Source organism: Hyperolius riggenbachi, chromosome 4 (genome assembly GCF_040937935.1).
Source record: "Hyperolius riggenbachi isolate aHypRig1 chromosome 4, aHypRig1.pri, whole genome shotgun sequence".
Classification (NCBI taxonomy): domain Eukaryota; kingdom Metazoa; phylum Chordata; class Amphibia; order Anura; family Hyperoliidae; genus Hyperolius; species Hyperolius riggenbachi.
Window position 1 is genome coordinate 452,781,463 of NC_090649.1, and position 14,070 is coordinate 452,795,532.

Genomic DNA, 14,070 nt, shown 5'->3' on the forward strand with positions numbered 1-14,070 from the left:
ACCAATCAGACTGCACTTTCTGGGCACAGCTGCGACCAATCAGACTGCACTTTCTGGGCACAGCTGCGACCAATCAGACTGCACTTTGTGCACACATCTGCGACCAATCAGACTGCACTTTGTGGCACATCTGCAACCAATCAAACTGCACTTTGTGGACACATCTGCGACCAATCAGACTGCACTTTCTGGGCACATCTGCGACCAATCAGACTGCACTTTCTGGGCACAGCTGCGACCAATCAGACTGCACTTTGTGGACACAGCTGCGAACAATAAGACTGCACTTTGTGGCCACATCTGCGACCAATCAGAATGCACTTTGTGGACACATCTGCGACCAATCAGAATGCACTTTATGGACACATCTGCGACCAATCTGACTGCACTTTGTGGGCACAGCTGCGACCAATCTGACTGCACTTTGTGGGCACAGCTGCGACCAATCTGACTGCACTTTGTGGGCACAGCTGCGACCAATCAGACTGCACTTTGTGGGCACAGCTGCGACCAATCAGACTGCACTTTGTGGGCACAGCTGCGACCAATCTGACTGCACTTTGTGGGCACAGCTGCGACCAATCAGACTGCACTTTGTGGGCACAGCTGCGACCAATCTGACTGCACTTTGTGGGCACAGCTGCGACCAATCAGACTGCACTTTGTGGGCACAGCTGCGACCAATCAGAATGCACTTTATGGACACATCTGCGACCAATCGGACTTTACTTTGTGGGCACACCTGCGACCAATCAGACTGCACTTTGTGGGCACAGCTGCGACTAATCAGTCTGCACTTTGTTCCAACATTTCAGCATACCCGACAAAATAGCATACAAATGAAATTGAACACGTGCAAAGTCATGCAAGTCATACATTAACCCCATAATGCCCATCAGCAGCACTAACCCTTGCAACCCAATTCAGATTCCTGGGTCCAACTCCTAACACTGGCCCTCCTCCACCATGTGGTCTGGAATAAAAACCGCGCTACATGCCCACGAAGGTAACTTCATGCACAGAAAGTGCATGCCACAAATCTCCATCAAATGCAACATGATGCTATCCTATTCCTAATCAAATGACTGACAGGTCAGTGTCAAACACACAAATATGGTAACTTGTTTTTCTAACCTAAAAAAAAGGAATAATTGCATTCATCATTAAACATAATAAACATCTATGTAAACAAATATATGTACATATTATTCACTTACCTCAATAGCAGGTGCAATCTGCTCCTCCAGGTCTCTCTGCCTCACCAGACTCCACAACAAGTTCCTGGAAGTGAGCAAACCACGGAATTCCTCCAGGGATCCGCCCCCCAGTGTATCATTGAAAAAAAAACGGAATTCCGGAAAAATGGGCGGAAACTGACGAAAGCACGCTGTTATCACAAATTTAAACCATACACAAAAACTTTATTCACTAACACAATTCATATCATCTCAAAAGGAAGAAGATACCAAAAACAATGAGTAAATGAGCAAAAAGACGGAATGAACAACGCTAACGTAATTTACGGAAGTCCGTAATAAAAATACGGAAGCATACACTCGGAAAATTCCGGAATATAGCCGGAATACCGTGGAAACCCTCCGGAATACCGCGGAATGACCCGGTAACGGAATTCCGGAGCGGCGGTATGCGGAATTTACCGCGGTACACGGATTTGCAATTCCGAGCAACCCTACGGACGTCATTGTCCAAATATTTTAAAGTTTCTGGTCCCCGTGTGGTGGTTGAGCAAATGGAACCTGACGTACTCATGGACATCATGACTTCCTCCCAGACCTCTACTGTGAGCACCACTCCAAGCAGCAGCAGCAGCAGCCAACGTCCCACGCTTGTTGTGACATCCACCCCAGCACCCACTGGTCAGCAGCCCTCCCAGGATGACAGCGTTCTGTCCCTCAGTCCGGCTTCTTGGAACCTGCTGATGCAAGAAGCTCAGGACTTACTGGGGACTGATGTGGCAGAGATTGAGATCGGGCCACAATCACAAGCGTTGTTGAGTTCTGGTGATGAAGAAGAGGGGTCTGTGTCTGGGGATGTAGGGACAGAAGAGGAGGCGGGGGAGTCAGAGGAAGAGCTGGATTATGATGATGCTGCTGATGATGACGACGTTGTGGACCCTAACTATGTGCAGCCTGCTGAGTCCGTGGAAGAATGGTCAGAGGCAGAGCAGGATGACGAGTCACCTCGGCCTAGGCAAGGATATCGCCATATGTCAGGCAGGGGCATCGGCAGCAGTGGGTGTGGAGGAAGTAGACAGGACACTGCTTCAGCCGGCACCACCACCATGCAACCCCCGGCAACTACTACCATACATTGTTCCGCTGCACCCTCTGCTAGTGGGGGCCGCAGTAAATTAAAGTCACCAGTGTGGGATTGCTTTGAGGAATGTACTGATGACAAAAGGTATGCGGTGTGCAGGTTATGCAGCAAAAGATTGAGCCGTGGGAAAAGTCTGAGCAAGATGGGTACCTCATCCCTCCAGGGCCACCTGAGAAGCCGCCACTGCCGCGAGTATGCGGACTTTAAGAGGAAGCAGGCACTGCTGGCAGGGGTTCCTGAGAGCAGAAGGCCCACCAGCACATCCCCCACAGCAGCAGCAGTAGTAGCACGCAAGCGCTCTTCCACCTCGGCTACTCAGGACACAGACATTGAGGCTGGCAGCCAGTGTTCGTCTCTCTCCTCTGTCTCCCCTGCATCCCAGCGTCGTCAGACCCTGCTGAGCGACACCTTTCAGGGTCTGACCAAGCCTCTGCCTCCAAGCCACAGGCGGATCCGCAAACTAAATGGCTTGCTGGCCCGGGCCATGGCATCACAGCTGCTTCCCTACTCCCTGGTGCAGGAGGGGAGTGCCATGCGGACGCTGCTCCAATTTGGCATCCCCGAGTGGCAAGTCCCCAGTCGCCACTATTTCAGCAGGAGCGCGATCCCAGCACTCCACAAGTTTGCGGTGGAAAACGTGGCCCGTTCCCTGGACTACTCTGTGGGCAAGCGGGTCCACGTGACCATGGACTCGTGGAGTAGCAGATTTGGGACAGGTCGCTACCTGTCCTTTACGGCCCACTGGGTGACACTGATGGAAGGGAGGGAGGACAAGAGCGCATAAACCCAGCTAGTGGTGCCACCACGCGGGATCAGGGGGGATGCAGAAGGGTCCTGTCACGACACTCCCTCTGCACCCGGAAAGCAAGCCCGCCTCGGCAGCAGCAGCGCCAAGCCTCGGCACTCCCAAGCCCTTTTAAAATTGGTGACCCTGGGGAAGGAGAGGCTTACGGCCACCAACGTCCTGGCCGCCCTCAGGAAGCAGGAGCGGAGGTGGCTGACCCCCTGAGGCCTGGAAGTGGGGTATGTGGCAGCCGATAACGGGGCCAACCTGGTGGCAGCAGTGCAGCAGGGAAACCTCCAGCACATCCCCTGCTTGGCCCACGTGCTCAATCTTGTGGTGCAGAGCTTCTTGCGCACCTACCAGGGGATGAGCGAGCTGCTGCAGGATGCCCGGGCGGTGGTACGCTTTTTCCGCCTGTCAGCCACTGCCTCTGCACTCTTGTCCACCTTACAGCAGCAGTATGGAAGGCCACAACACCGGATGATCATCGACATGCCAGTTCGCTGGAATTCGACTCTGGCCATGTTGGAGCGGTTGTGTCAGCACAGGCTGGCTCTTAGGGCCTACATGCTAGACCCAAGTGTCCCCAGCAACCAGCAAGTCCCCATGATTACTGCCACTCAGTGGACACTGATGCAGCAAGTATGCCTGGTGCTGAGTCCCTTCCTGGAGGCAACCAAGATGGTCAGTGAGGAGCGGGCCTCTGTGTGCCAGTGGGTGCCCTTGGTTTGTCTACTGGAGCAGGCAATGGACAATTTAATTGAGCGTGGGGATGAAGCCCTGAGGCAGTTGGAAGAACAGGAGCAGATGGCAGCACAGTCCAGCTCAGAGGAGGGCTCACAGCAGGTAGTGGAAGAGTTGGAGGTCCCTAACCTGAATGAGGAGGAGGAGGAGGAGCAGAGTGCAGCAGGCGTTGTACGTGGATGGCGGTTTGAGGAGGACAACGACATGGCACAGGAAGAGGACAGGCATGCTTTATGGGACAATGGCGAGGACGAGGAAGATCTTGCTGGCAGGGCCCACTTGTTTCCCATGGCTGTGCACATGTTGCGCTGCCTTCGCAGGGACCCCCGGGTGATCCAGATGCGTTCAAGGGAGGACATCTGGATTACCTTGATGCTTGATCCCCGTCTGAAGGGGAAGCTGGGAGACTTAAAGAGACTCCGTAACAAAAATGTCATCCTGTTTTTTATCATCCTACAAGTTCCAAAAGCTATTCTAATGTGTTCTGGCTTAGTGCAGCACTTTGTACTATCACAGTCTCTGTAATAAATCAATGTATCTTTCCCTTGTCAGACTTGTCAGCCTGTGTCAAGTTCTTCAGTGTTGTGGTTCTGCTATGAACTCCCCCTTCCAGGCCCCTCTAGGCACACTGCCTGTGTATTATTTAGATTAGAACAGCTTCTCTCTTCTCTCTTATCTTTTACAAGCTGGATAAATCGTCCTCTGAGCTGGCTGGGCTTTCACATACTGAAGAATTACAGACAAGGGCAAAGCTGTTTGCAGGAGAAAAAAGAGCAGCCTGAAACTTCAGTGCATGAGAACTGCAGGGAGAAAGAAACACACAAATGATCTCTTGAGATTCAAAAGGAATGCTGTATACAGCCTGCTTATGTATGGTTGTATTTTCTATGTGTGGACATACAGTACATCAACCTACTTCCTGTTTTGGTGGCCATTTTGTTTGTTTATAAACAAACTTTTTAAAACTGTTTTTAACCACTTTTAATGCGGCGAGGAGCGGCGAAATTGTGACAGAGGGTAATAGGAGATGTCCCCTAACGCACTGGTATGTTTACTTTTGTGCGATTTTAACAATACAGATTCTCTTTAATGACGCCATCCACCACCGAGCAACGCACAAGGGAGTTGAAGGAGGCCCTTGTGCGCAGACTACGGGAAGCATTCCCCCAGCCTTCCACCCCCACTGTAACTGCTCTGCCAAGCCAGCAAGAGGTGCCTGCCATTGCCACTAGCAGCACAACAACAACCACAAGCAGCAGCAGCAGCAACTGGCGCCCCGGAGACCTGAAGAGCCTAAGCAAGAGCCTGTATGCAGTGCAGCAGCCCAGAACAGAGGTGCCCGCCACAGCATCCACCACCAACCAGCACAAGCAACGACTGACCACCATGGTGTCTGACTATATGGGGTCATCCAGTGGGCTCAATGACACCGACAGCCCCGTGGACCCCTTGGAGTACTGGGTCAAGAGACTGGACATCTGGAGCGAGCTTTCCCAGTACGCCCTGGAACTCCTATCCTGCCCTCCTTCCAGTGTCCTCTCAGAGAGATGCTTTAGTGCGGCCGGTGGCGTGGTCACAGAGAAGCGCTCTCGGCTCTCCCACGCCTCTGTGGACAAACTCACCTTCCTGAAAATCAACCAGGCTTGGGTGGAAGGTGAGTTCCTGGCCCCTATTGTCGGACACAGGGGGACATGAAGTGGCTGCTGCATGTGCTGTTGTTAACTATGCCTGCCTTTATAAAGACAGTTACTACCTGCCTAGTGCCTACCTTGGTTAATTTTTTGGTGTTATGGTACTACTACCAGTAAGTTGCCATGGTCCCCCTTCTGAGCTGCTGAACTGACCGCCCGCTTTGTCCTCCTGACTCAGTCGCTACTACACTCTGCGTTCACACTGCCCGGGTCACCGGGTGCATTTAATTTTTTGGCCAGCACTATGACGCTGTGCTGCTACTACTACCACCAGTATGTTGCCATGGTCCTTCTGTGCTGCTGAATTGACCGCCGGCATTGTCCTCCTCCTCCTGACTCACTCGCTTCCACCAATGTACTCTGTCTGCGTTCACACTGCCCGGGTCACCGGGTGCATTTAATTTTTTGGCCAGCACTATGACGCTGTGCTGCTACTACTACTACCAGTATGTTGCCGTGGTCCTTCTGTGCTGCTGAACTGACCGCCCGCATAGTCCTTCTCCTGACTCAGTCGCTACCACCACTGCACTCTGCGTTCACACTGCCCGTGTCCACTGACAACTCTGCTGCGATGTCATTGCTAATTGCTGCAAAAAAAACAAAAAAAAAATTACAAAAACCTCTCTGGGGCCTTTTTGGCGTCAGCCACTCATCCTCCTCCAGCGGTACCTTCGCCGCCAAGTGCCATTGGAACTCGCCTTCACCTCTTTGACTGCTTAACGCGTATATCCCTTATTAAAACCACTTATTACCAATTAATAGCCCCATTTAAAGTGTTGATTTCACTTTAAAATCCATTTTCTCTAGAAAAAAAAAAAATTTGGAATTTTTTATGTTGAAGTTATGTTGCCCCTTATCACCTCGATAATCCATGCAATTTGGGGGATTGTAGCATGTATGGGGGCTTTGTTATTAACGTTAAAAGAAAATCCGCCTCCGGGCGGGAATCCACGCGTGATTACGCCATTCACGGCAGAAAATCCGCGTGATTGCGTGGACGCTGACGAAAATCCGCATGCGGCGGGGCCGAATGCGGATTTTTTTTTGCAATCACACGGATTGCCGAATTCGTGGATGAGGCACATCCGAGCATCCCTAATGACCATGGCAGTTTCCTGTCTGTGAACCGTGTTGCATTGTGGGAAATAACATCTCTTTCCAACTGCCAAGCAAGCAATACCACCCTCTGTGTCTAGATCTCTAATTAAAGGACCACTATCGTGAAAAAAGTAGGCGGTTAAAATCTGACAGAACCGACAGGTTTTTGGCCAGCCCATCTCCTCATGGGGGATTCTCAGGGTATTCTTTGTTTTCAACAGCATTTCCTGAACAGCAGTTGCAAAGTCTAACTGACAAAATAGTGTGCAAGTGAGTAGGGAGGCTGGCATCTTACTATTTTGGCAGCATGCTGCAGATTCTCGGATCGCTCCGCACCGCTCCGCACAACATGCACACAGTGAAAACCCTTCCATTGCTGTGCATGTCTTTCAGCACTCCTGCGGTGCGATGCGGCTATGTAGCCGAATCGCACCGCTCCTAGTGGAAACGGGCCCTAAAGGTGGCCATACATGGTACAATTTTTCATTTTTTCAATTAGATAATTTAGTTCAATTACACCGTTAGATCGAATATAAAGATTTTTCCATCATGTCCGATCAATAGTAGAATGGCAGCACTCCTGTGGATAGCCTGTTTAATGTGCCTGGCTGGTGGGGCTCACAGCACTCGAGTCCCATTCAAATCTTCCAGAAAGTATAGGCCGGCACCATTATTATGCTCTTACAATTTATTAAAAGACTTACAGACACATGAAGTAAACAACGTTTCAGAGGCGAACCTCCTTTGTCAAGTTAGGTTCACCTGCGAAACGTTGTTTACTTCATGTGTCTGTAAGTCTTTTAATAAATTGAAAGAGCATAATACATAATGGTGCCGGCCTATACTTTCTGGCAGCATGTCCAATCAGAATTTTCTCGAAAAAAACAGGATAATCGATCGAATTTCTTGATTGAAAAAAAAGATATTTTCAACTTTCATTCGATTTAATCATTTAGACCAGGGGTCTCAAACTCGCGGCCCGCGGGCCATTTGCGGCCCTCGATACAATATTTTGTGGCCCTCGCCGGCAAAAGCTTCCTTATAGTTCGCTTCAGTGCTACCAAGGAATCCACCGCATCCCCGCCGCTAAACGAGGGCTGCAGAGCCCACAAATCACCCCGGGGGGCAATCCGCCGGCATTTCCTGGAAGGGGCAGAGCTTTCAGCTTCAGCTCTGCCCCTCCAGACGTCAATCGCCGCACAGATCGCCGCCTCTCCCCGCCCCTCTCTGTGAAGGAAGAGTGAGAGGTGCGGGCAGAGGCGGCGATGCGCCGCGATTGTGAACTTCCTTATGTGGCCCAGCCTCATCCTGACTTTGCCTCCTGCGGCCCCCAGGTAAATTGAGTTTGAGACCCCTGATTTAGACCGAATACATGCGAAAATCAAACGTTTTTATTGTATCGTGTATGGGCACCAAAGGCCCCGTTTACACTTAAATCGGAATAAAAAATCACATTGTATAAAAAAAAAAAAAAAAAACTCGAAATCCTTCAGTACAAAGAATGGTGCACAGGACCATACATACTGGTATACTGGAGTGCTCCGTGCCAATATTAGAGACAATAGTGCGATCCAAGAGAGAGCGGCTCGGCACATCAAGTAAAAAACATCAACTGTATTTAAAGGGAACCAGAGATGAACGATTCACACAAAATAAACATATCAGTTGATAGCTTGTAAAGAATAAATGCTCTACCTGATAATTTCGCCACTCTGGTGTGCCTTTTTGAGTGTTTTTTATCCAGTATTGCTCCAGGAAATATCCAATATGGCCGCCGGCTCATATCTTTTCTGCTTCCAGGTTATAAGCTGTTCTGGATGTGCTGTCTAGCCTCTATGAGACTATAGACAAGCAGGGCTGCTGCAGCCTTTCATCTGTCTGCTTTCAACTTTATTATTCTGGTATGCTATGTGTCTGTCTGTAGGAAGTGTCTCTCATAGAAATGAAACTGCATACAGTAGATAATGACTGGCTGCACACTGCACACAGATACACTTGTCTGTTTCAGAGCTTCTTTCTCGGCAGAAGCAGCCCCTCCCATATCGGCAGCAGCAGCCCCTCCCATGTCAACAGCTCTGAGTAGGAAATCTGAGCCAGGAGGGGGCAGGCTTGGGCTTGAAAAGACTCCACAGAAGAGTGACTCAGCTATAATGATTCCAGGTCAAACCTAGACTGAATCAGTCGTGGATTCTTATCACAGTTGATAACAGATAGATTAGACTGAGAAGAATAAAACTAAAAGCAGGGTAGGTGTTTACTGTCATGTTCCCACTGATACATGTAATAAAATACATGAGGGTGCTTCGTCTCTGGTTCTCTTTAAACATCCATAAAAACAGTAGATACAAATGGTACAGACCACAAGGGAGAGAAAGGGAACAGCATGTTAAAAGGTTGGCAGCTGTTTCGCACCCACACTAGTGGTTCTTCATCAGGAACACCCCTACTGTTTTTATGGATGTTTAAAAAGTTGGTGTTTTTTACTGGATGTGCCTAGGCGCTCTCTTGTAATGCACTAAAAAATTGAAATTGTGTGTAGTGTGCAAGAGCCCTAATATTGTGTATGTTCCCCTTGGTTTGAACCTCCAGGCACTGAAGTTCTCCTGTGGTGTCCTGCACCAAGGCATTTGCTACACAACCTTATGTCCTGCAAGGAATCAAGTGGAACCTCCATGGATAGAATTGTTTGTCTAACCTACGGCACAGATCCTCGATCAGATAAAGATCTGGTGAATTTAGGGCATCCACAAAAAACGCACATGGGGAAATTTGGGTGCACGATTTCAGCTAGAAGAATATCAGTAAAATTGACAGATATTCTACGTTTTACAAGTGTAAAATATCGGTAACTAATACTATTTTACTACAATTTAACCTAACACTATTCTCGCAAAGAACCGTCCCTTACCAATGCCTAACTCTTAAAAACACCCCCCACACCTAATGTTAACCCCTCCCCCCACATGCCTAACCCTTAAAAATACCCCTACACCTAACCTTAACTCCGCCTCTCACACACACAACTAAGAAGGGAGAGAACCTGCTGTAGACATTAGGGAAAGCTTAGTTAGGCTCTTGTTAGGCTTGTTAGCTTGCTCTTTGCTTATACTTATTGCTAAAAAGCACCCCTCAACAGCTCTTTTGAGAGCTAATGTTGTTCTTGTGATCTATTTTGTGTGTGTGTGTGTGTGTGTGTGTGTGTGTGTGTGTGTGTGTGTGTGTGTGTGTGTGTGTGTGTGTGTGTGTGTGTGTGTGTGTGTCACAGACACTTGTGTTGCATATTCAGCCCCGTCAGTCAGTCGCAGCATGCCCTTGTCCCCTTGGTAATTCCTACTGTGCCACTGCCAGGCCCAGCACATTCAGTGACTACCTGTGTGTGTGACAGCTGCACATTTGTAATACCAATCACTGCGTGAAGCAGTACACTAATTACACTACCTGATTGATGTATATGTTACGGCCAGAACCCGAAGTTTGGCCAGAACTAGAAGTGGCCGGCCACTTCGGGTTCTGGCCGGCCAATGCGCGAACTGGCCGCTGCGCTGCGGCCAATGTGAGGAATGAAACAATTCCTGTAAGGTTTAATGTGATGTTGTGGCCGCAGCGCAGCGGGTAAATGTATCACACATCTTTACTTTATTCAATGGCATTAAGCCGCCCGGCTTTTTCCCTCCGCCTCTCTCTCCTCCTCCCCCCGCCTCTCTCTCCTCCCCCCCCCCCCCCCCCCGCCTCTCTCTCTCCTTCTCTTTATGGGCACAGCCGGGCCAGGGACACGCGTGTCCCTCCGGAGTCGTTCGTCGCGGCAGGGGAATCCTGCCGTTCTTGCAGAGCGGGTGCTGGCAGAAGCGATGTCTGCAGCCTCCCCGCTCTGCTCTCCTGCCGCGACGAACGACTCTCCTGGACACGCGTGTCCCCCGCCCGCTGCCCATAAGAGAAGGAAGAGAGAGGCGGGGGGAGGAGAGAGAGGCAGAGGGAAAAAGCCGGGCGGCTTAATGCCATTGAATAAAGTAAAGATGTGTGATACATTTACCCGCTGCGCTGCGGCCACAACATCACATTAAACCTTACAGGAATTGTTTCATTCCTCACATTGGCCGCAGCGCAGCGGCCAGTTCGCGCATTGGCCGGCCAGAACCCGAAGTGGCCGGCCACTTCTAGTTCTGGCCAAACTTCGGGTTCTGGCCGTAACATATACACATGCAAGATGTTTTAAAGCACTTTAGTCCTCTAATTATGAAATGTGATTTCTGCTCTTAAAACGCTGTTGTGCGTCAAATCCAGATTTTTCCCGGGGACTTTTGGTGTGTATCCCACTTCGCCATGCAAAAACTCAGGTGTTAGACCCCTTGAAACATCTTTTCCATCACTTTTGTGAAAGTTTGCGTTCGAGGTTCGTGAACCGAAAATCGGAGGTTCAAGCCATCTCTACTCTTCATGCCTAACCTTAACCCCACCCAACACCTAACCGACCCCCGCCTCAATTACGCTCACAGTACAGTTTCGGCACTTTTTTGGGCCTAAGGAAGTGGACATAGACGCGTGAAACACATTGCCAGTGCACTTTATTTGGCCTGCGGAAGTGGGCATAGACCCGCAAAACATGTTGCCAGTGCATATTAAAATTTATGACATACATTTGTCTTCATTGAGGTAAGGCGTCTAATTTTTTCTTATTTTATTTGCTTTTAACACTGTTTTATTATACTCTTAGGTGTCTCTCCTTCCCCCTTGTGCTTTTATAGCAATGGTGCTTAAATTTGACGCCTGGCCAGCACGATAAAGCCGTGGGACGTCCAGCGAGTGTGCGTACAAGGATGTCATGTGACATCAACATTAGGTCCTTGTTAAAGTTGCTCAGATCATTATATGTGACCATTTGCTGCTTCCAACCCATCGTCTTCAAAGACTAACCACTTACTGACCAAGTGCACCACCTCCATGTAGTATAAGAGCTTATCTACGCAATCTGTTCATAGTATTTAAAATCTTTTGGCCCTTATACTACATGGAGTATTGAACCAATTGGACCAATCACTGGCCAATCAAAATTGGAGGTGTGTACCAAGCTTAAAGAGAACCCAAGGCGGTTCGTGGCAGGGCAGATGGGACACAGAGGCATGTTCTCTGCCGCATGACATGCCTTTGTGTCCTCCCACCGCCGCTCTCTGCCCCCCCCCCCACACGCCATCACCACCCGATATTAGCAACATCATTTGTCCCTATCTCGGAGGTAAACATAGGGGAGTGGGATTCCCTCTCCCACTCCCCTATGCAGGGTTTCCAGAGCTGCCATTGGGCAGCTCTCTCCCTGGCTGCCCCCCCCCCACCTCTGCTCCCCCACCTACTTGCATGCTGGATGAGAGAATCAACCTCTCCCTCCAGCGTTGTGACCCAGAGTCACGAAAGTGAAAGTGGGCCAGTGTGGCCCACAAGAGAGGTGGGGAGCCCCCAGATTAGGTAGCCTACATTTTTTTTTTTAATCTATGAGCCCACCTTGGGCTCTTTAATAGTAGTAATCTAGCTCACCATGGGTTCAATCAATAATTTTCTCCCCAATGCAGCTGTACTGTAAGTCCAGCATCTGACATTTACACAGGAAATCAGCATTGCAGATCCAGGCAGGTAATACAAAATGAATAATGCAAACAAGGTTTGTGTAGTGCACACAATGTACATATGGAATTAAAAGCACAAGCCTGAACTGGGGCTTTAATGAGTGAGCTGCCTAAATGGTCAGAGATCTGGGAGACCAACAGTCACATTTAGGAAAAATAAATAAGCCTCATTGTGACCTAAATTTGAATTGCCCATCTTGGAGAAATGTTCTCATTGTGGAAGAACTCCGGAGAACTGGGCTCATTAGTGTGGCGCCCATTGGCTGCTGCTGCTGCCGCCAATCCTTTTGTTTCACAAGATATCAATCATTTACCAGCGAGAGACCTGACCCTGTTACCACATGCCAGTCTCTCTTCTCTCCACTAACACCTTGTTACAGGATCCTGGAACCGCTCACAGGTCTTATCCACACACCTAGGCTGCTCATTTTGGGAAAGAAAATAAATGTGGACTTATATTTATTAACTGGTGAAAGCTGAATATTTCTTCTCAATCTCCTTTCTGAAAACAACTGATCTGTAGCGAAAGTGGAAAAGGGTAAGGGGGAGAGGAAGAGAGCTGAAAGAGAAAGAGGGAAAGAAAAGGAGAGAGAGAAGAGAGAACTAGAGTAGAGCGAAGAAGAAGGAGAGAGGAGGAGAGAAGAGAGAGGGGGGAGAGAGGAGGAGAGTAAAGAGAAAAAGAGGGAGAGAGGAGGAGAGTAAAGAGAAAAAGAGGGAGAGAGGAGGAGAGTAGAGAGAAGAAGAGGGATAGAGGAGGAGAGTAGAGAGAAGAAGAAGGAGAGAGGAGGAGAGAAGAAGAGGTATAGAGGAGGAGAGTAGAGAGAAGAAGAAGGAGAGAGGAGGAGAGTAGAGAGAAGAAGATGGAGAGAGGACGAGAGAGAGAAAGCGGGAGAGAGGACGAGAGTAGAGAGAACAAGCGGATAGAGGACGAGAGTAGAGAGAAGAAGAGGGAGAGGGAAGGCGAGTAGAGAGAAGAAGAGGGAGAGAGGAGGAGAGTAGAGAAAAAGGGAAGAGAAGAAGAAGAGGTCAGGACTCATAAACAAGTTTGTCCACCCCAACTTTCATCTATAACAGTGCCACCACCATAGGCTTGCTCACACACACACACACACAACCCACCACCACCACCAAACTACCACCATTTAATTTTCACGGTGACTCCGGAAATTAATGAGAGGAGACAGAAGCCACAGAGCAGAAGGAGAGAGACTTCAGTGCCAGGTCAGGTAGGTCCAACCCCCTTTCCTTCTAAGCCTCCCCAACCATTCCCCATGTCTGAGGAAGCTGATTTCCAAGTTACTTGGCAAACATAGAGTGGATGTCACTCTGTGGGACATCACAAGTAAAAAACATTTTACAAAACACCTTTTAGACATCCATGGCAAAGGAATATGGGGAAACAAAAACACCTTTAGACCTCCTCTGCTCCTCTGCAGGCAGAAGTAGTTTTGAGCTAAAATGCCTTTAAACCTCAGTGGCATATAATTGTGAAAACACAAAACACCCATAGATAACCACGCAGTCTAAGGATTAATGTGTGTGTTCAGTGTTATGTGCTGTTGTACCACTCTACTCCATTGTATTATTTTAGTTGCCTCTTTGTACTGTGTGAGATGTTCTTATTGTGTTGCTGTTACCCCATGGTGATGCACAAGTAAAACTTTTCTTACTAGTTACCGCTGGCCAGAGTGTTCTCTGTGTGATCCTCTTATAGACCTCCTATGCCTACATTTTGGAGGGATGATGATGAAGGAATAGTCACGGTTTGAATCACACCTTTTATTATGCTTATGCTAGCAGC